The sequence below is a fragment of the Anguilla rostrata genome, chromosome 7 (genome assembly GCF_018555375.3).
Source record: "Anguilla rostrata isolate EN2019 chromosome 7, ASM1855537v3, whole genome shotgun sequence".
In the NCBI taxonomy this organism is placed as follows: Eukaryota; Metazoa; Chordata; class Actinopteri; order Anguilliformes; family Anguillidae; genus Anguilla; species Anguilla rostrata.
This window is the reverse complement of record NC_057939.1, coordinates 30,396,576-30,417,273: the sequence shown is the minus strand read 5'-3', so window position 1 is coordinate 30,417,273 and position 20,698 is coordinate 30,396,576. Positions and strand designations below refer to the sequence as shown.

Below are 20,698 nucleotides of genomic sequence, written 5' to 3'. Positions count from 1 at the left end.
TGAAACTGCACTGAACAATCAAAAACAACACAAATCTTGCATTTCTTTGGATGTCTTATGCCATGATGTGGCAAATACCACACCTTTTCTTTGACAACCTGCTCTTGTGGTACTACTTCAGCATGACCTTTTTTGATGACATCTTCCAGGAAGTCACTGTACTCCTGATGAAAACTAGTGCATTTGAGAAACCTTCTTTTCAAGCTTAGAGCTTGCTGCTCTGCTAGCTGGCGATTGTTAGGCATAGAGATGTCACCTTTCTTAAACGGGAGTTCAAGTTGGTAATGTCCATCTCTAAGTCTGGCAGATGTAGACATAATGTGGATGAATTGTTTGTCTTCCGTAGACATTTCTGCTTTTTTTTCAGACACCTTCTCAGGGAAGTCATGATTGAAGTGTTGTTTAACAACCTCATCTAAATTAACCACTGAAATTCGATGGCTGTAAATCTGCTCAAGTTGACCCTCTGTGCCACTGCAGCCATTTAGAAGTCCATTAACCACCCATCCTAGCCTTGTTTTAACAACATATGGCCCGTTATCTCTACTGTTAATCACTTTCCATCGTTCCATAGTCTTAGGTGTATTGATTCCGATCAGAAGTCCAATGTCTTCATCAATATGGGTCAATTCAACCTCCTGTAGGTAATCCCATTCCTTCAATGCTTCTGATGTAGGAATTTGCTCCTTTGAGACTCGTATTTCCTTTTGGGTGCAGGCTGCTGGCAGTGAAATGAAGTCATCTCCTTCCAGATTTGACACTTCAAGGTCAGATATTCTCTCAGTGTTTACTGTTTTCTCTTGTCCAAGGGTTTTCAGCAGGGTTCTTGTTTTCCTTCCTTTAGCATTCAGTTGTCTTTAGAGAGCATCTGTGCAGAAGGTAGCAGTACTCCCAGGATCCAAGAAGGCATACGTTTTGACACTCTTGTTGCCATTTGAAAGTTTAACCTGGTTTCTCCAAAGAGACTAGTGCGCTCTTCATTGATGCCTCTGTGTGAGCATGCACTGCTTTTCTTATTTTCATCTGGTTTCTTTTTTACAATGTGCAAAATGGTGGGGTGTTTCAATGAGCAGAGTTTGCAAGTCAGTCTCTTTCTGCAGTCCTTGCTTAAGTGGCCTTTGTTAACACACCCAAAACAAATTCCATTTGCTTTGAAGAACTTTACCTTCATGTTCTTTCTTGGTCAGCTCTTTGCAGGTTTCTGTGGTGTGATCCTTTTCACAGTAGAAACACACCTTTTTCTGTGCTGTTGTAACTGATGTAGCTTTGTTTAGAGGTAGTTCCTCTGTTACAGCGGTGAAGCTGCTCTTGTGTGCTGAGCCAAATTTCATTTTGAGGGGTTTTCTTTTGTTTTCCTTTGGTGTCATATCTTGAATGTTCCCAAACAGTGGGTCACATGCCATGTTTGCTTGTCTCTCAATGAAGTTGACTAGTTGCTTAAACTTGGCTCTCTGCCCTGTGCGTTCATAGTGATTATAAGCAACGGTTCTCCATTTTTCTCTCAATTTAAACGGAATTTAAACTGTTCTCATGTGGGACGCATTGTTCATAACACTCAGAGCCTCTATATCAATCATGGCATTACAACAACTGCGCATGAACATAGCATATTCCGGCAGTGCTGTTTGATCCTCTGATCTTAGAACAGACCAATTCAAAGCCTTTTCCTGGTAGGCTGAAGCAATAAGCATGTCATTTCCAAAATGTTGTTGCAACAGTTGCTTTGCTTTTCTGTATCCTTTGTTGGGTTCCATATGTAGGCAACCTCTTACAAGCACTTTAGGTTGGCCTTCAGTATACTGATCTAAAAAGAACAATCTATCCCGATCATTGCTTGTCTTGTCTTCAATGCAGTGCTCAAAGGTGCGAATGAAAGTCATGTAGTGCAGAGGGTTGCCTTTAAAAACAGAAATCTCTTTTGGTGGAAGAGTGGAAAGTCGCTGTTCTTTGATAAGCATCTCTGTTATTTTGTGCTGCCTCTGCATGATTTTCAATAGATCAGCATTTGTATCATTGGCACGAGCATGTCTGTCATTTTTAGATCGTAAGCCATTTTGAGACTTTAAAGGTTTGGCTTGCATATACAGCTGTTGACCACCAGAGGCACTCACACTGGGTCTATGCTTGGCAAAATGGCTGTGTCTCATGCCACCACCATCTGGACATCCATCATCATCATCATCATCATCGTCATGATTTAAAGTGGAACAAAGATTTGTCACATTCATTTTCCGTTCTGAATGAGCACTGCTCATTTCCTCCATCTCATCATAGGTTTTAATTTTTGCATTTGCAACAGCAAGTTGAGTTTCAAGAGCCAACATTTATTTTTTGGTCTTTATTTCTGCTCTCCTTTGCATTAGCCTAGCTTCTTCTCTTACAAGTAAAAGTTTTCTTTTAAGACATTCAGCTTGAGCAATGAGTGCAGCTTTTTCAGCTTGAGCTTTGGTCGTAACTGGGTCCAGCAGGACAATGATCCTAAAGTAGGCAGTATACTTCGTAAGAAGTAGAACTTTTTTAGCAAAACGAAGCAATGAGAACAACTGAAGAATAAAAAGACGCGGTGTTGTGTGTTCGTACGGTGCAGTGTGCGACGGCCTCCAGGGAGAAATTTTGGAAAACCTCTTTCTTGTTCTCCGACCACCCCCGCTCAGCTATTGGTCCAAATATCACATGGTTGGGCGAGATTCCAGCCCCGGTTAATAGCTGCCTCGTAATTATTCATGCCCCAGCGGCGTGGAGTGACGGTGCAGTGTTCTCACTGAGTATACCGACAACAGTGTTCGTGGACATGTTCGCTGGTGGTTCTCAATCCTGAAGTTCTTTCTTCTTACTGAGTATACTGCCAGCTTTAGCAACCAAATACTAACAAAGTGTATGTAAACGTCTGACCCACTGAAAATCTGATATAGTACATAAAAGCTGAAATAAAACTATTTCTTATCTATTATTTTGAAATGACCTCTTATGGAAATAAAGTAGATACCCTAATTGACTTAACACAGGAAATGTATAGTAACATGAAATGTGTCGAGTTGTGAAAAATTGAGTTTGAACATCTTTAGCCTAGATGTATGTAAACTTTTGGCCTCAATGTTATGCTTTCGCCAAGCAATTGGGATTTCTTTGAATGAAATTTGCCTTGGAACTGTATGGTTATGTGTATCAACGTGCCCCGCCTTCAAGCAAATAGCAATTTTTCTTTGCCTATTTCTCATACTGTGAATAAAAGTAATGTAAAACTGACAGAGGAGTGGCCAGGGAGGTACTTGAGCTAGCAGCCAGAGATGTGGAGAAAGGGATGTCAGTTCGTGGAGTTGCCAAAACCTTCTCCATCAGTCACGTCTCCCTGTGACGCTACAGAGTGCTGGTCCTGTGGGGGATAGGCTCACAAAGCCTGCACTGAGGGCTATAAGCACAATGTGTGCCATAATGTGATGCCAAAAGTTAATACAATAATTTATGGTATGAACAAATGAAAGAAAATGTCACAAATTTAGTTAAGATTCTTCACAAATAGAACATGGCTTCACATACCACTAGATATCGTTTAGTTTCAAGTGCTTGAATCACATTGTATATGCATGGTATAACAGCATGTAACAACAAAAACAACCTTTTCAAAATTAAACACGATAATTTTGGATAACGTTGCTCAGTTCTTTGTCTTCTCCGCATGTTCAACGCGTTTCATCAAAATGGTCATCATAATTAAAATATTCACCTTTGACCCGGGTCTCCGGTTTTACTTCCTTCATTGTTATATACATTATAAATACATAAGTCTACTAAATAATACATGCATGTGGGAAAAAAAAAACATGTTTGTATCACACAACTGTAAGAAGATAATGTTGTTTGCATACGTTTAAGATAATATACAACACTGTTCCAATGTGCCCCACTACATTTTCAAATCCGCCACTTTCGGCAAAACTGTAAGAAACTGTTAAGTGCTGGAAATCTAGTTTTGGTGTCTAATTGTAGCTAACAGACATATGTATACATGTATAGCAAAAATAGTAATAAAACCCAAATCATTTTAAAATAAATAAGCTTAATTTAAAAAGTGTTCCAACGTGCCCCGCTCTCCCCTATATATGAAAAAACGCTTTGACCAGCAGTTTTCATCATAAAGACGTTACATGTGAACACAGGCTAACTTTGTTGACCAAGCCACGTTAGATACTAATGTTAGTTCTGTCGAGGTATCTTTATGTAACGTCAACTAACTAGCTTCGCTGGTCAACGTTGTCATAAAATTTTCCCCGACCGTGAAGACACAAGCAAAATCGGAAGCGCTATCCTAAAATTTCTTCTCACCGTGAAGAGTGCCTGACCTGCAAATACAATATTTGGTACGCTATATTATGCATTTAGATCAAACCTACCATGCATAAAAACGCTTGTCAATCACCCACTTCTATTTATAATGTCATCATAGCGTGGAGTGTTTAAAACCACAAAGCCACCTCTCCTCTACTTTTTTTTTTTTTGTCAGCGCATAGAACTCTCATGGTTGTTTTTACATTCATTCTGAATCTGATATGTGTTTTTACGTTCATTCGGCTTAAGGCGCTGCGGAAAACCCTGTAAAGCTAAATGAGTTGTCATATTGCACAAAGTCAACAAATCTCCGTAACTAGTTAGATAAATATTCGGCTTTCCTGAATTGTTGCTTTATATTTCATGTGATAATTATGTTGATGCTAAGATTGCTTTTCAGCTATGCCAGCTAACGTTAGCGAATGTAGCTGTTAGCTATCCTCCTTGTAAGCCAGGCAAAGGTAATTCATACACTCAGTAATTATACATCTAAATATAATAATATAAGAAACTTACTTTGTGGTTATCCTCCGTACTGCTTCATACTGTGCTTAATCGAATTGTTGGGACTGCTCCAGGGTTCAGTCGCAGTTCTTTGCAAAATCCACTCGTTTTTGCGCCCAGTTCAAAAAGTCATCTGGTTTAAAATGCAGACTCTTGTGTTGTTTGACACAAATGAACCTGATAAAAATTCTACCCACTTGTTTTTGTCACGGTACGGGTAGAGGGGACCCAAACCAGTCAGCTGGGCAGCCGGACGGGACCGGCGGGACCCCCGCGGGCCGGACCCCGGAAAAATGGCAAGCCGAGACCCCTCAAAAGGGTCAGGATCTGCCTGCTGATCAGCTGGAGGTCCGGCCGACCGGGAGGCAGCCCGACCACGGCGCCTCCGCGACCGCCCACCCCGGGCACTGGGAGGCTCAAGCTCCCACCACCCCGATGGCATGTTAAACAATAAAAAAAATAAATAAATAAATAAAAAATAAAAAATAAAAAAAAACTCTGCTGGGTCCCACACTGGCTGGTTCCTTCTGTCACGGTACGGGTAGAGGGGACCCAAACGCAGAGGGGAAAAAAAAACACGAACTCAAAAGGGAAAATTAACAAAGATTTTACTAACAAAAAGGGCAAACAACCAGGGAACAGACAAGGGCACGAAGGCCAAAACAAACTAAAAAAAAATCGAAATAAAACAGAAAACAAGTCGAACTCACAAACACGGGCAGGGCAGAACACGGGAAGGCAGAGCACAAGGAAAGGTCAAACAAAACACAGGCAGGTAGATATGGTGAAACAAACAGATGTCGGGAACAAACACAAACAATATCTAATGAAACAACAGGAACTCAAAAACACAGGCAGGACAGAGTACAAGTAAGTGGAACAAACACAAACAGGTCACAAACACAGGCAGGTACAAAGGGTCTAAAACATACGCAAGTTGGGAACAAACACAAGCAGGCAGGTACATGTACGTCAGATAACAAACACAGGCAGGTACATACGGTTTTCAAACAGATTTCAGGAACAAACACAAGAAGGCAGGTACATGAAAGTCAGGAGACAAACACAAGGAACCAGCACCCGAGTCAAGGGAACAGAGAACTTAAATAGACAGGGGTAACAAGACACAGGTGAACTCAAAAAACAATCAAACCAGAAGGAGGGGATAAGACAGGTGGGAACAATGATGGGATAACGAGACAATGAAACAATCATACAATTAACAGGGGGGGAGCAGGACACAAAACATAAGTGCCGCCATCTGGCGGCCCAACAGGGGAAACACAGACAGGAAAACAGGACCATGACAGTTTTTTACATTTGTGTCCTTCGGGATTGCATGTAGTGAGTCACTATTTGTGCATCCTTCAACAAAACAGTGCAGCTTGCGAGGTGCCATGTTTGCCAGACTTCACAGTGGCAAATGCAGCCCAGCCCTCAATCTCAATCATAAGCAAATACATGCTGTGATAGGCTGCATGCAAATAAGACCGCTTCCTGACATCAGGAAGCGGCAATTTTTAAAATGTGGGAAAAAAAGCACAGTAGGTGGCGCAATGATTTTTAAAACACCAATTTTTATAATTCAAAACAAAAAATTATAAATTGCAAATGATTTGATAATACAGCTGACACTGCCTATTTTACCACCAAGGGTAGTACAAAATATAAGCGAAGCAATTTCAGTCCGACTTTAAAAAAGCTTTATAAAAAAATACATAGCCTTTACATATAAACGTTACTCCAGACATATACTTGGCATTATGACTATAACGAAGGAGTATTTTTAAATGTCAAAACGTCACTATGTTTCAAAACAAACTTTGAGATGCGGGTTTCTCGCGTTTGTGCGAACAGACTATTATTTTGAACGATTTCCGAAGAATCTGCCATCTTACTGTCGCTCGTTTCATGGTACTCAAGCATACACTGTATGTAGTGATTAGTTCTCAATATTTTTTAAAGGAGAGCAGATAGTACATTATCCTGTATGTAACACTTTATTCAGACAGGGGAAAAGCAGACAGTGTGACAGATGGGATCACAATGCAAGTGCCATGGAGGGGAATCTCCCCCTCCACTGTAAAGCACCATGGGATCTTGTAAGTCATATTATAAATACTGTGCATTGTTGCTAAACATGGGAGCCACATGGGAAAACAATTATATAGAAATTATTTATTAGGAATAACCCCTTGAGATGTACCATCTCGTTTTCAAGGGGGTCCTCAACGACAATAACACAATATAAGCACAATTAGACAAAACATTTAAAAACAAAAATAACAACAAAATAATTAAACGATACCAAATGTGACAAAAACAAACAAACAAAAAACAATAAATATCAAATAATAAGACATACAAAATCAGGAGATCATACTCCAAGCAGAGCATGACAATGGATCATTCATTCATAGATTAGAGAAAAGTATTAATGTCAGTGATAGCATTAAGTAATAAAGTTATAAAACATAATTATAGAGGTATTATTTTGGACATGTTCAACTGATCCTATAATAAGAAGACAGGGCATTTTTGAACAAGTAGAAAGATGTTATGGATTGAAAATTTACAAGTAGATTATTCCAATCAGAGGGAGCTTTATACATAAAGGCTTTCTTAGCTATTGACTTAGAGACTGCAGGAACAGAAAAAAAAGCTGTATAGAGTGTCTCAATTGAAGAGCAATTAGAGGAGAAAGGTACCATAAACTGTTTTAAATAGTGAGGGTAATTGAAATGTATACATTTAAAAATAAACTGCAGCCAGTGTCGCTGTCTTCTTATGATGGGAGAGGGCCAATTAAGAGTTTCATACATTGTACAATGATGAGTTATGAAAGGACAGCCAACAAATCTGCATAGTATATTATACACTGCCTGGGCAAAAAAAAAAAGTTGCACACTCTAATATTTAATTGGACCTTTAGCTTTGATTACGGCGCGCATTCGTCGTGGCATTGTTTCGACAGCCTTATGCAACGTCACAACATTTATTTTCGTCCAGAATTGCATTAATTTTTGGCTGAGATCTTGTAAAGTCTTCTCCAGTACATCCCAAAGACTTTCAATGGGGTTAAGGTCAGGACTCTGGTGGCCAATTCATGTGTGATTCAAATGATTCCTTATGCTCCCAGAACCACTCTTTCACAATTTGAGCCCGATGAAATCTTAGCATTGTCATCCTGGAATATGCATGTGCCGTCAGGGAAGAAAAAATCCATTGATGGGATAACCTGGTCATTCAGTACATTCAGGTACTCTGACTTCATTTTATTGCCGCATAACATTGCTGACCCTACACCTGACCAATTGAAGCAACCCCAGATCATAACGCTGCCTCCAGAGGCTGGTACAGTGGGCACTGTCCAAAAAAATCCAAACGGCGACCTTTTTTTTTGGCCAGGCAGTGTAAACTATATTGAGAGGAAGAAGATTAGTTTTGGATGCAGCCTGATATACAACATAAGCATAATCCAATATTGGTAAGATGAGTTGTAATGCAAGCTTCTTTCTAACAGTAAATGAAAAGCAGTTTCTGGATCGGTAAAGAACCCCAATACCGAGGTTCATTTTCTTCACAATATAATTAATATGGCATTTAAATGAAAGTTCAGAGTCAAGCGATAGGCCCAGGTATTTGGTGTGTTCAACTCTTTGCAGTGGCATACCATCAAGACAGGCAATAACACATGAATAAGCTTTAGATTTGGATTTAATGCTTTGGCGAGTACCAAAAATCATAGTGTGAGATTTATTTTTATTGAGTAGTAGTTTATTTGCTGTGAGCCAGTGTTGTAGGGTATTAAAATCAGACTGCAAAGCTGATTCAATCTGTAATAAATTAGTTTTAGATGTGTATGTTGCCGTATCGTCCGCATAAAGCTGAACACAACATTCAGAACAAATCAAAGGGTTGTCATTAATAAAAACGGAAAAAAGAAGTGAAGGGGTGAAAAAAGAAAAAGGAACCAAGAGTTTAGCCTTGAGGCACGCCTCCTTGTTGTACTAATGTATCAGATTTGTTTCCTTGTATGACAACACATTGTTTTCTGTTATGAAGATAGGAATTTAACCAAAGTAAAGCATTACGTAACAGACCAACAGAGTAAAGTTTATACTTTGTGCAGGGGAGTGACACATGAACATTTCCATATGGCAGGTATTTCACAAGTAGATAAAGACATGTTAAAAGATCACAAAGAGGGTACATGAGAATGTGGGACGATAATTTGAAAAAATTGGTTTCAATGCCATCTAACCCAGGACCACTAATCACTTTTAGACCATTAATGGCATGCTGGACCTCGACAAGTTTTATTCTCCTGAAAGAGAAGGAGCTGTGACTAGATAGTATATTGTTAAAATCACCCCCAATAGAAGGATCAGGCATTATAGCAGAACAGACCGAGGAGAAATGCTGATTAAATGCTTGAGCGACTAAACGTGGGTCATGTAATATAACATTGTTTACAGTTAAGTTTTGTCAGATGCATTAATTATAGTTTTCATTTTATTACAAAATTGTTTAGGATTTTTAAAGTCATGAGCAAGAGATTCTTTATAATAATTGGATTTGGCATTTCTGGTCATAGTTTTGCTCATATTTCTCAACTGGATCCTTGGACTTTCGAAATGTGGCCCATGAATTATCTCTCTGTCTGAAAATACTTATAAGATCAAAAGTTATCCAGGGAAAATACCTTCCCTTGACTTTGGTTTTCAAGGGAGCATGTTTATCTATAACTTCAGTGAATTCATAATATAAAAAGTTCCAAGCATCATGAACATTTGGTATTAGTTGATACCTGTCCCAATTAATTGAAATGAAGTCATTAATAAATCTATATTCATTTTCTTATATTGCCCAATTTTAATTAATTTGGGTGGCCATTTGGGTAGTTTAATTTCCCAAATACAGTACACAATTGCATGATCACTGAAGCAGTCAGACATAACCCCTGCTTTTAAAAATTTATTTGGGTGTGAAACCAGTATCCAGTCAAGCAGAGATTGACATGTAGGTATAACACGAGTGGGCTCACTAATTAATTTTCTTTACTAGAAGATTTAACAATCCAGTTCTTATCGAAGTCACCTAATATAATAATTCATTTCTGCAAGTAATAGAATTTATAGTAGAAATCATACAGTTAATGGATTCAGCAGGTGCAGAGGGAGGTCCATAAATGTTTCCAATAGTTATGTACTTATTCTCATGCAGAGTTACCTTTACAAAAATACACTCAAAATGTAAAGGCTCAACATCAGGAATAATTAGCTCAGAAACCAGAACAGAGGACACATATGTGGCTGCGCCACCACCCCTAGTGCCTCTGTTGACTCTGTACAAGATATAGTTTGTAAGTTTAATTTCATTGTTAGATATTCTGTTAGTGAACCAAGTTTCTGATAAAGTAATAACATTAGGTTTGTACTGTTCAACCTATACTCAAAATAAATCAATTTTTGGTAGAAGGCTTCTGATATTCAAATGAATTATTTTCAGTCCTTTAACACCATCCAATTTGACACTTAAAGTTTAAAAGGATACTATCAGTCTATCACTGACCAAACATAGCAAAGCAAAGCAGATCCAGAGAAATAAGTGATCACAAAGATACCAAATACATAATCAGTTACAGCTAAACACGCAGACAGGACAAACAGACAAAACACACAACAAACATACACACAAAAAATCAAAAAAGTACCCAACACCAGCCCATTGACCCATGACCCCAACAGCCCAAGGATTTTGGTGAATAAGCCAAAACCACTTCCACTCTGAGCTTTTGTCTGTTTCAATGAAGAGAAATATATGTAGCTCAAAAAACTAGAGAAGTAATTAATAAACAAGAGGCTAGTGCCTTAGATAGGAAATTATAAAGGTTGCTGCGTATAACTATAATAATAACAGAGTTCAGTAGAGAGGTTGTTGCAATACCTTGTTGGTTTAATTAAGAGGAAGAAAAAAAAGAAAGAAGGAAAATTGTTCACCACTGGAGAAAAGAATAATCTACCCCAAAAAGACGGGAAAAAAAAATATATTTTCTCATAGTACAGCCAGTACGACTTTTTACGACACTAAACTTCCGCTTTACGGCAGCTGTACATAAACAAAAAACAAACCTATTCATGGCAAACCATACCAGTGAGTCTGCTGGATGTAAACATCCCAACAGTAGCAGCCAAAATAACAGAAAAGGAGTAATTTCCCCAGTTAATTTCGAAAGTCACCAAGTATATCTCGAGAGAGTGTCGTCATGGTTCATAGTGGGAAGTCTTCATAAACTTTGTGATGGATAGCTGGCTAAAGTTAGCCAGTAGCTTCGGAAGGGACTTATACTGGAGAGTTCACGGAGGAGTTCATAGAAGGCATGAAGACAGCTTCAGCAGATTTGTGGTCACTCGGTGCGTTTACATGCACAGTTGAAATCGATCTATATTAATAGCTCGATTTGGCCAAAGATGAGATTTAATTGGATTATTGTCGATGTCCCAATATACATGACTCGGAAAGAATCGATTTATTGACCGAGGTGTGTCTGACAAAGGCTTCTAATAAATCATGCTTCCTCCAATTTTGTCGCAAATTTTTTGAATAGTTCGCCATTCCGAGTTTTTCATCCATCCATGTATTTTAGGATATTTAACTCCTTTAGTTGCGATAGCAGGAAGTTGGTCTCCTCGGCCATGATACTAGGGAAGGCAAGACGGAGCTTTAGAATATCGGCAATAGTGTATGCGCGTGAGCTCGACAATGCATTTCTCACAGAAAAAGTCGTTTGTCGCCTTTTTTTAGTTCATCACAGTTGTGATAGAAGTGACAATAATTAAGTGGTACTGTGCTGTTAGCCTTTATTGATCGCCGTACAAGGTTAATGTGAAGTAGCTAGCACAATCGGACAGCACTAATCGATAGATATGTAGGTACTTTGAATGGCACTTGCTCAATCAAACGGTAAATGTGAAAAACATTTGATTATAGTCAGCTGCACCAAAATTTTCTGTCACACCCTCAATAAATGGCAAAAGTCCCAACAGAAGATTGAATTAAATCATCTTAACCCCTTAGCGCACATGCCAAATCTTGCCAATCCTTGCCCATTTAGGGGGTACCCTATTTAAAGCTTTATAACTACAGATGTGAACACCACAGAGACTTGAAAAGTGGCTTAAATGAAGCAAGACATTTGTACAATTTACAATATTAATGCAGATTTGTGGCACTTTATTTCTTCCAAAATTATGAAGAAATAAAGTGCCACAAATGTAAATGTCTAGACAAAAAATCAAAAATGAATGTGCTAATTTTTAGTTTGCAATGAAATACTGAGAGATTGCATATATACAGCAGGTTACATGTATATACAACTATACATGTGCTGGATCAAAAACTTCTTGACCACAAGTTCATAAAATCTAAGGGTGGATATATAGAACTACTATAGATGTATGAAGCAAAAACTAAGCAGCATCTCCAAATCTATCCAAAATGTCTAAATTATGCATTGCTGTAAATCATGTATTTCACTATAAATCAACTGTTTTGACTCAAGAAACTCACTGTTGCATCATTTTCAAGTGGGAATTACAAGCTTTCAGACAGTGCAGTGGTCTAAAATATGTAGGGGTCCAGAAACATATCCAAAATCTCTCCAAAATTGAATAAAATTATTTTTGTCCATTATAAAGCATATAGCCGAAATGAGCCCCTTATGAAGGTTTAAGATGAAACACTGCTATCAGATTTAAAAAATAATGCAAAAATATTGTTACACAGTGCGGTACAGTACCTAAATGCGTAACTCCTGTATGCATGTCTATACTCTGTACTCTCGTATGTTTTCTTGTATGGGGATGGAACGACATGAAAACAATTTTCAACCGTCCACCACGTTTTGGCAATGTTCCAACTCTCACGTCATCACTGTGGCATGCTTGACAAAAACTAGTACACTACTAACGCTTACATTACAGTGTGAAATATCCACATTATATAATACCACTAACCTATTTAAAGACACTCAATTTCAAAAATAACGTATATAATCGAAATATTTTGAGCAGTAATACTTACATAGCAATGATAAAATCTCATCTATGTTCAGTAGATGGAGACAGAGGCAGTAAATCAATTATACTGTTCTATTTGCTTGTTTTGCTCCAGAAAACAATTTCAGCTAGGTCTATCAGCAAACATATGGCTGAGCTATGCCCAGAAGTCCTCAATAATAATAGTATTTTCCAAGAAATTACGAAAAATCGTTGACCAGGTTTCGTTAGGCAGCGTCTTTTACTGCTACCACAGAGTGAAAGCATAAGTGAATGCGATGATAAGAAAATTTTCGGTTACGCTGACCGATAAAACGCTATTCCAAAAGCAGAATAAGACATGTTATACATCGTTAGAAAGCTTATACTCTCACCTACTGAATAAATGAATTGTCAATCAAGCCAGACTGTACTAAAAAGGCCGACAACGCCGTAAACCACGCATATGGTATTATGCACAGCTATTTTGGAAGGTACGCAGGCATCACAAATGCACGTATATTTCCCAAACGGATTGTCCAAGACAATATATGACCACTCAGTCTCAAAAGGGACATCTCTACACGTAAAACCAATGGTAAGATTGTATATTTATTCAATGCTTAGTCCCAGATATTGACTGTAGAATGACATGGTATCATTGTAAAAAACCTTTTCTCATTTATTTCGTTATTCAGTGAGTAGTGTTTCACTGCTGTATTGGCATATCTTAGGGCTTATTGTCAGGTTTATCTTGTTGCTAGGACGGAATACGATTTTTTAGTGGTGAAAGAATATTTTTATGAATGCCAAGATAGAAAATATTGTCCATTATGTCATGGGTGGAGGGTGTAGTTGTAGATTCAGACTGCAGGGAGGGGGTGCGTGTTAAATGAACGACCAGAGCGACAATGGTGGCACTGCGAAACTCAGTATTTGGCATAGTTGTCCTGTATCGTCTACGAATGAAACTAAAACAAAGCGTTTCTGTTTTTAACTCATACTTTGGTTGCAGTAGCACCGAATGTCTGAGCTCAGTAATCTCGGCACGCCGGCATGCCAACCACTAGGGGCTTTGCCCTGAGAGGTTAAAGTTCTATATTTTCTGAAACATCATCGTGAGCATATAGTTGCTATGTAAACTACGGAACATGCGCAGAACGCCTAGGCTAATTTTTTGGCCTATTGAAGCGTATACATGCCGTAGTAAATCAACCCCCAACTGCATTATCTAGGTATGTCAGTCCAACTCTGAAAAAATCGACTTCGTACGATTTCAGTCGGACTACAATGTTTACATGTCCAGGGCTGCTTTTCCCCGAGTCTCCTTAGCTCTACGTGCATCGTAAGGTATACCTTAAGGTCTTCCTTTAGGTCTCAAGCTGTTTCCCAGCGCCTCCTTAGCTAAGGTATACCTTCTGAAAGGTATACCTTTAAAAGGGTGGTCTGAGGCACTCGTAAGCTGTCCCTTAGCGATGCGCCCCGCTCATCTTGTCAGTTTTACCCTTATTATGCCAACATTTTGCTTTTCAAATCGACAGTTGTACTACAGTACACATCTAGTAGCACATAGTAGCTTCATGCGAAAATGACATAGAAAATTAATTATCCAATCAACGTTTCTGTGCATAGTGTAACCCAGGGTAACATGAGACCTGTAATTGAAGAACTTCCCAAACTTCCAGAAGACACTCCGAACATAATGGATGAGACTCTTCCCATCCACGTACATATGTCTGAGTGAAGAGGACGAGACACTGGAAGGGAGCGGGACAGCCGCTGCCAAGACCCCTCCAAGCAACCAGCAAACGAGGAATGATCAGCAGGATAAAATGGACGGCACTGCCAGACATTCCCTCAGGCGAAACCCTGTGCAGACAGATAGATTAAACTATCATGAGTTAGGGAACCCCCTCACTTTAGTCATTCAGACCCTGTTACAGAGCCTCAGTGCAGCCCTCACTACCTCATTGAATGAGCTTGATCCTAGATGCAACGGGACGTGCATAACTTCAAGAGGGGAGGATGTAACCCAGGGTTACATGGCACAGAGTTGAACAGATATACGTATATATATATAGTAACTAACCAGTAACAAATAAATAAGATATCGTCATCCGAAATAGTGATAAAAGAAAACTATCGCAATCTAATGCAATCCCAGCATTAAAAGGTGAATACGTGAATGGATAAACCGTTTGAAGACAGTACAAGAAAATGGAGGGTGATTAGTGGAAGTCAATCTAAAAATATAAGTTGACGGAGGTTTGTAAGCCAATGAGCGATACTCGTTATGAGTTGACCGAGTTAGCCGATCAGACGGTAGGACCACCTTCGGTTCCTTCCACAGACGGAAAATTAAGAGCATCTTTCTTTTTTCGGGACGAGCCAAAGTGAGAGTGGACGCGTGAATATCTATCTGAACAAACTAAATTATTTTTTAAGTAACTTACGAGTGAATTAGAACGCAATTACAGATATTTGATCGAGAAGTGACAGTGATTTAAAAGAACCAGAACATTTATGAAGAAATAGCGAGTATTAGCGACGTTTTCCAATCATTTTTTGGGTAACAAACCACTTCAGAGAAACAACTTTTTTCCTCCACTACAAGTTCAGTCGAGCACTGCACTTTGAAACATTTCCCTTGGTGAGCCTCCATTTAATAAATAAATCACTAGGATAGTGCATTTAAAACGAGAATGGCGTTGTGAGAAGTGATGTTCTGACTAGCTGCACCTAAAAGCATCTGCTAGCTTCGTAGCATAGCGTGTGTCGGCGTTGCTTTTTACATGTTGTGATTGATGTGTGGGGGAGGGGTGTGGGGTTTATCGTTGGAGCTACGGTCTGCGGGCAGGCTGTGTTTTTCTGCGGTGAACTTCGCGATCCTTTTTTTAAACCTGACGTTACAGTGTGTTAGAGTGGCGCTGATTACTGTTAGCTGCGTTTGCTTACCATATGGGTTCCGATGATAGCACTGTGAACAGTAAACTGAATGAGCTAATTATACCTCTGATAGCAACGTGAACAGTAAACTGAATGAGCTAACTGTAGCTAATTATACCTCTGATAGCAATGTGAACAGTAAACTGAATGAGCTAACTGTAGCTAATTATACTGACCTTTAACTGAATGTACTTATTGTAAATAGACAGCTAATGAGTCTTTTGGCTTTGTTTGCAAGGCCAGGTTTTTTTTGTGTGTGTTAATGTTGAAGTTAAACTCCTGTTGATTGGATCCTGGATTCGTCTGCGACCTGCTCGTCCTCCCTGGAGTGCTGTAGCGGTGTGCAGACTGGTGAGCCATCCATGCGAGCGACCGGTGACGCGAAGGAGAGAGTTCAGTTGTGTTTTTTTTCTATGGCGGTGGTAGGACCAAGCGGCCAAAACCAGACTTTGTTTTTGAAGCTCATTTCCTGGTCATGTTGTTCCTGGTTGCTCACTAGCGCCACTACGGTTGGCTCCAGTATAGGTGTTTTCATATCCGGTTTCCATGTAAGTCTACGGTACAAATGCGGTCAAAATACAAAGTCAATAATTTTTTCTCATGAGAACAAATAGTCACAATATGTGTATTTTATTCGTCTTATGACTGTCCATGGGTCGATTTCATGATTTATTGTGTCATTTGGGCACTGTTATAATACAGTTTGCGTCACTTCCTGATTACTGTGGAGGACTAAGCTACAGTAGGGGCTACAGTCTATGGTCACTGGGTGGGAGGTGGCGGCTCTTGGCCTTGACATTGCGGCTCCGATCACGGTCCACCTGTGCGAAGTCTGAAAATGCAGGCATCCCATTTCGTAGTGATTTCATTATGGCGTGTGCTATTTACAGCTGCACTAGACGACCATAAAATAATCCTCCTCTGAAGTTTTTCGGTAGCCGAGTCATTTTTACTATTTCTTTTAGCCTACTTAACCAAATAATTAGTTGGCAGAAAGCATAATTAGCTTGCTATATTTGGTAGTCCAGTAGCCTATGCTAAAACAGTTCGCAACTTTGGCTACCAAGCTATTTGACTAGCTAGGTAACCCTAACCGGCAAATATTCAATTTTTCAAACCCATTTGACGGCTTGTCAGTCATGTACATTCCGTAAATGTCTACCTGGGCCATGCTTCACGCATGTGACAAAGCTACTATAATCGCAATTTTGGGATAAACACTGCAAAATTTTCAGTTTCACGAAGCGAATTAAGAGTCTTAAGGTTTATTTGCTGGATAACATACAACACACGATGAAATGACACACACAGAATTTAACAAAATTAACCATCTTTGTAAGATTGGCATTTAGAAAGGAACATGTTTTTAGCATTTAAGAGACCGACAAGAGCATTTCAGACAGTGGTTCTCAGAATCGGTCCTGGGGGCTCCTTGCATATATTGGCTTTTCTCCATTGGTTTTGATGAACTACAAGAAAAAAAAGCCTAATAATAATTAGAAATTCAATGTAGGCCTACATTATTTTTGTCTTCATGCACCAGGTGGAAAACTTGCTGTACAAAGTGCGTTGGCATATTTACACGCCTGCAGATCAGTTATTAAAATATTTGTTAGATTTGTTAATCACCGCTGACAGTGTTAATTTTTATTCGGTAGAAAGTGACTTGCGAACCATCGGTCAGCTAGCGTCACCCAGCAAGTGAACACCACAAACAGCGATGGAGTAGTAGCAGTTACTAGCTCATTAACTGACTGTGGCGAAAACATATGACGATAACTTGCTCGGTTAACAGCAGGTCTACCAGACAGTTATATGAAAATTAGCCTAGTCAAATCACCAGTAGCCTACACATCTCTGATTGATTGACCATCAGTGTTGTCGATGTTCTTCCCCTGTGGTTCATGTTGCTAATGCGTGAGCTAACCACGGATAGCCTACCTAGCTCACTGGCAAGCTGATATGCTAGCTAAGCATATTCGTTTTGCTGAGAAACATAATTTGAAGAAAACTTAACATAATTGTATTATTAATGTCATACATATAACGTGATTACATGACGCAGTACAGTCGTTAACGTTACCTAACCAAAACTTTATCTTCTTTCATGGTGGCGCTGACAGACCTGCTAGTCTACCCTGGCTGTATATGACCTGCTCTACATGGTAGGATTTGGAATGATTTTCTCCCTTCTTAACATTATTGTCCTGACCATTGAAAAAATGCATTAAGCTAACCAGTGACACCGCATTTGTCGTGGGTATAGCTAGCTAGCCACCGGTGTTGGGTGTAATTGGCCCTAGCTGCTGGTCCAGAGTCAGTTATTTTCTTCTCCTACTAATGGTTAAAGTTAAAATCTGATCCCAGACCAGCAGTTAGGGGCAGCCTAGGCACTGCACTTGGCGGGTAGACTTACAAGCACACGTGGTTGTGACGTGTATCCGTGCGACTTCGATTTAGTGTAGTTCAGGACCACCAGCACATCGTAAATCGACATAAATCCGTTTTTTTTCCCTCCAGAGATTGAAATAAATATAACCAAGCACATGCTACGGTAGAAAATGACGGTCCCAAAAAACGTGAGGAATCTTTTATTTTTAATCGCTATAGATATTTTACAATCAATGATTTTTAAAAAGTCAATAGGATTTTAACATTAGGCTGTGACGTCACGAACCAGACGCCCCCTGGAGACAATTTTACTTACAAGCTCAATTGATGCTATTTATTTTATCTTTTGTAGCCTATATATACGTATTTGTTCGTACATATAGGTCTCGTCTTGAATCTTAAAGAGATTAGCAGGTGATCTTTAGTAGGCATAGCTCCATCTTCTGCAATATTAGATTGATGTAAAATGATTATGACAACACTTGTTATATTAAAACGTCATTCATAAGCCTTTACAAGTGAGACAATCGATTCGCTTGGCATCGATTGATAAACTTTTCAGCACCACAGTGAAGGCCAGCTCCAACTTACGACGTACCTTTGGAAGTGTCCCTTAAGGCAACTGTTAAGGTATAGTCTGGGAAACACTCGTAAAAAAGCAGTTTGCCTTTGAAAGGTATACCTTAGAAACCTTCGTAAAACGTTAAGGTACATCGAAACCCGGAAACGCAGCCCAGTTTTAGCCGACTAAAACAATAAATCAACTTTTTCAAACATCATGTAAACCCACTGACTGAATAGTTTCTCATTGCCATCAACCAACACACTCAGTGTGCAGGGATAACGAAGGGAGTGCTTTAGTTTAAGTTCCCGAAGTCTCCGTTAGACTGGGTCAAAGGACCGATGTCTCTTCATCAGGTCAGCGCTGTAGTCCGGGTATATGAAGATGCGTTCCCGTTGTAGATCAGCTCTTTTTTTCACGAGCAAGTCGAAGCATCTTTACCTTATCCTGAAAGTGTAATATCTTTATCAGGATAGGCCTCGGACTGGATCTGTCATTCCGTCGGACAGTAGGAGTGCGATGTGCCCTCTCGATAGCCAGCGAAGTGGGGAAGTTGTCTTGCCCCAGAAGCTGTGGAATCAAACGGGCCATAAACCAGTCTTGTTTTCGTCAATGAAAATGATGACGAAATCTTTCGTCAACGACTTGTTTTTTGATGACGAAGACGATAACGTGACAAAAATGCTTTTATAGAACGACAACGAAGACTAATTAACTTCATATTTAAAAAGACAAAAATATGACTAGACGAAAATAATAAAATAAAACAAAAACAGACCCAGACAGAATGAGCATTTCGCCTAGAAATACAATAGGCTATACTGGAAGAACTCCTGCCGGCTGCCCTACCTCTAGGGGGGCGTAGCGAAACATTTGATTTGTGTTGATCCAATAATAAGCATGCATTATAAGGTGCAGAAAACCAACTGGTCAATGCATGCCTGTCATAATTGTGGCTTAATTGTGAACTTGACTCTCTCCACAGATGTAAATTGTGTGATCCACGTTTTTTTCTGCCATAACCAGTCTATCACTAGCAAACATTAATACAATGTCCCTTCTTCTGGCTTCTTCTTCTGAAAGAAAAAGAACAAAAGTATGGGAATTTTCGGAATTCAACACAACATCAACAAAATGCTGCATTTTTTCGCGACATTTTTTGCATACTTTGCTGTTTTACGAGTTATGCAGCGTCCGGAAAAATGCGGCATTTTGTTTGTTGTGTTGAATTCTGAAAATTCTGAATCGCGAAAAACTTTAGGGACTGGTTAGTTAGCCTGTAAGTTGATAACCACTTAACGTTACTTACTGGTGCCTAGATGTCAGGGTGTCGAAGCCTCAGGTGTATTTTTAGATTTGTTGTATTTTCCCCTTGAGGATGTAAGTACACTTTTGTTCATCGCCAAATGATTCCGGGCTGTCTGGACTGAGTGTAACGTTACTGACTGTAACTCTACAATGAGTCGTGTTGGAGCTCTCATTGTATTTAAAACATTCCCATACTGGTAGCTTTAAATAACTGGGTGGCTGGGGGGGCTTCTTGTTGGAAAATCTTTCACGTATAAATAAGGGCGAAAATATGTTCATTTGTTTTATTCTACATGTTTTAAAATACTTTGCCTTACCATCCTCAATTGATATAAGAACAGTTTTGTTTTGTAATACTGGTCACTTTAAATAATCCTAAATAATCTCCATAATTCTTGTAAAATAATCTTGTCTTTTTGGCAAGCCCCTTATGATAGCCAAATACTTATATAAGTATCCATTTAACACAGCCTGTGACCATATGATTTTTTTTCATTACATGGAGTTTAATCAACAAAGGAGCTATGCATTGTAAATAAACTTAGTGAAATGCTTTACATTCATTCATTCTTGTCTTGACTAAAATGAATGAAGAAGGCATGACTAAAATGTGACTAAAACA

General features: G+C 39.2%; 2 long non-coding RNA genes across 2 annotated transcripts in view; both read right to left on the bottom strand.

The window, feature by feature from the left end:
* Positions 1-4,993, bottom strand: part of LOC135259553 (uncharacterized) — a 33,076-nt gene extending 28,083 nt beyond the window's left edge. Inside the window, exon 1 of the long non-coding RNA XR_010331315.1 lies at positions 4,843-4,993. This is a non-coding gene — a long non-coding RNA (uncharacterized LOC135259553). The remainder of the gene's footprint in view (positions 1-4,842) is intronic.
* The window catches only part of LOC135259558 (uncharacterized), a 355,375-nt gene that overhangs the window by 76,769 nt on the left and 257,908 nt on the right, over positions 1-20,698 (bottom strand). The window lies entirely within an intron of this gene.